This window comes from Oryzias melastigma, unplaced genomic scaffold, assembly GCF_002922805.2.
Source record: "Oryzias melastigma strain HK-1 unplaced genomic scaffold, ASM292280v2 sc02799, whole genome shotgun sequence".
NCBI classification, from domain to species: Eukaryota; Metazoa; Chordata; class Actinopteri; order Beloniformes; family Adrianichthyidae; genus Oryzias; species Oryzias melastigma.
Genome location: NW_023419370.1, coordinates 1 through 2960, shown reverse-complemented (window position 1 = coordinate 2960; position 2960 = coordinate 1). Strand labels below are relative to the sequence as shown.

At 38.2% G+C, this 2960-nt stretch overlaps 1 long non-coding RNA gene across 1 annotated transcript; it reads right to left on the bottom strand.

The window, feature by feature from the left end:
* Position 1: 1 nt before the first annotated feature.
* LOC112141056 lies at positions 2 to 2930 on the bottom strand. The gene is made up of 3 exons (XR_002918315.1): positions 2852 to 2930; positions 2047 to 2166; positions 2 to 42 (listed from the first exon to the last, which is right to left on the bottom strand). It is a non-coding gene; the product is annotated as an uncharacterized LOC112141056 (long non-coding RNA).
* Positions 2931 to 2960: the final 30 nt, after the last annotated feature.

Sequence of the window (2960 nt, the reverse complement as noted above, 5' to 3'; positions counted from 1 at the left end):
GATCTTATCGACGATCCACACAAACAGCCTCCCGTAGATCCCCTGATAGGAGTCAGCAGACAGTCAGGAGAAATTTGAGCCCCCCCCCCATAAAAAAAAATCGTAATTATCTGTGCAAATGTTTCCTGATAGACTCCTTACCGTCTGCAATCGTTTATACTTAAGGAGTTCTCAAAATCTGACTTCACTGTTTACAAAAATAAGACGCTATTTATGTTGTTACTATTTTGATACATAAACTATTGTGTTGGGGGAGCATAAATAAATAAATAAATAAATAAATAAAGAGAAAATGTCCCTTTTTTAATTCGAAATAGTTTAAGACTTCTGTAAGAGGGGTCACATGACTTCCTTTCAAAATAAAAGACACCCTGTGCCCCATCTGAATGCAGCAAATGTAGTAGTAGATCATGTCATGTCAGCTTTAATAAAAAAATAAATAAAAAAAATTAAATAAAAAAAAAACCAGTTTATTTTACCATGTGTGGTACATCTCAGCCAGAAACCAAATTAAATCAGAGCTAAATAAGAAAGTCAAACTCATTGTTTATTTTTATCATTAATCCTTCAATTTGTTTAAAAAAAAAGCAAATCCTCCTTCTAGCTGAGTGTGCCATAAATAATAATTCTTCCTGAATAATTTGAAGAAAGTTAAAGCTTTTTTTCCTTTTTTTTATTTTTTACTTTATTACTAACTTACTTTAAAGAGCTACCCAGCCTGCAAGGCCAAGAGGGCCCCATATGGTTTAAAAGTGGGCAGACAATTTGGTTCCCAATTGGGTTTGTCCCCTCCTGTGTTTGAAACATTAACATAAGTGGGGATTCAGTGGGTTGGCTCACTACGCTAGCCAGCCGCTCAGTGGACAGCTAACGTACAAATGAGCTCTGCTGTAGCATGCTAGCGAGCTCTGCTGTAACAAGTTAGCGAGCTCCGCTGTAGCAAGTTAGCGAGCTCCGCTGTAGCATGTTAGCGGGCTCCTCTGTAGCAAGTTAGTGAGCTCCGCTGTAGCATGATAGCGTGCTCTTCTGTAGCAAGTTCGAGAGCTCCGCTGTAGCATGTTAGTGAGCTCCACTGTAGCATGCTAGCAAGCTCCACGATAGCATGGTAGCAAGCTCCGCTGTAGCATGTTAGTGAGCTCCACTGTAGCATGCTAGCAAGCTCCACGATAGCATGCGAGCAAGCTCCGCTGTAGCATGTTAGTGAGCTCCACTGTAGCATGCTAGCAAGCTCCACTGTATTGAGCTAGCAAGTTTCCGTTTTTTGAGCTAGTGAGCTCTGCTGTATTGAGCTAGCAAGCTCCGCGGTCCACCTGGTGGCTGATAGCATAGCGAGCCTACCCAGTGAATGTCCACTTATGTGGACAAACTCAAGTGGAGCCACCACAGAAACTGCAGACAAACCCATTTGAGGTACGGGGTAAAAGTATCTGAGGGTCTGCTGTGAGGGAAGGATTCACCTGAGAAAATGAAAACAAGAATTTTTTTCTTCTCACACTCACTTTAATAGCTTTTAAAATGTCTTTCATTATTTCTATTTTTAAAAATAATAAGTGTGCTTTGTAGTTTAGTCTAGCCTACTTTCCATTGTTTGCTGTAAAATTAAAGGAAAGTGTTTATGTTCAAGTACTAGAAATTGATTATAGGGTTAAACATAATTTAGTTCCAAAAAACATACAGAAACTCTTTACTTTAAGAGTTAGTTATTAAAATTTAAGAGTCTTTTTTTTTACTTTGAACAGGTTAAAATTTGGACCAATGTTAAGGTGAGAGGTGTCTCAGCTCTCTGTGTGAAATTATGGAATGAGTTGGCGATGAATTAAAATTAAGTCCCAATTCTTTGCAGTTTAAAAACGTAGTCTAAAATATGTATGTATAAATGATTATAAAACACTTATTTAACAGAATTTGATTTACTTGTATATATTTGTGTTTTGTACTTGATTCTGATCATTTGGTTTGTTAAATTGATCAGCATGGACTTGAGTATTGAACCTAAAGCTCCACCTACAACCACAAAGGTCGTGAACTCATCTTAGGAAGTAATACCTTGACGAAGGCATCTCTGACATCCAGACCTTGGTTCATGCTGAGGGGCGTGGTGACACTTTCCCCTCGCGTGATGAGGGTCCGAGTGGTCAGGCACACCATCACATCTTTAGGCTCTACCTGTTGACACATCAGTATCAGTGAGACGACGATCTAACCGGACCTCAGTCAAACACCATAAAGACCATAAAACCAGATTAGGAGGCTCAAAGCAACTAACTAAAACTTTATATAACATGACAAACGAGAGAATAAAGAAACAGATAAAACACGGTTAAAAAGTACAATAAGGGAAAAGCCAAATGTTATACCCAAAGGTGACAATATATATATAATTTCTTCCTAAACTGACCTAATTTACTATAATTTTTACCTTCAAATAAATAATCTAACCTAAAAAGTTAAAACTATAACAATAAGTAAAGTTTTGTTAATTAAAAAAGAAAGATTTTCAGGAGATTATTGGAAAATATTTATATTCTCTGCACGTCTCGCTACCTGGATCAGGTGAGTTTAGTCAATTAGGTTGAGGAAAGTCAGCAGAAAACATTGCAGAGAGAGACGTCACACAGAAAGATCTCAGGGTTGGACAGGACTGTTTTAAAACTGACTACACTGTAAAGAAAGCTGAGAGAATAATATAAGAGTGGAACAGGAAATATGTCAAAAGCCACGTAAAAGTGAGCAAAAGGAAAGGAGGAAAAGCTAATGTCATCTTTAGAGGTGTAGTTTTCCTATAACTATCAGGTTTGGACTTTTTGTGTTTAATTCTGTGATGGATGAGATAACAACAAATCAGACCCACCTCCATGAGGGACGCAGCTGTTGCCAAGTCAGGAGACCTCACAACCACACAGGCGTCCAGGTTGTCGTAGGTTCGGGCTGTGAGAAACCAGAACAATGTTTTGAAATTA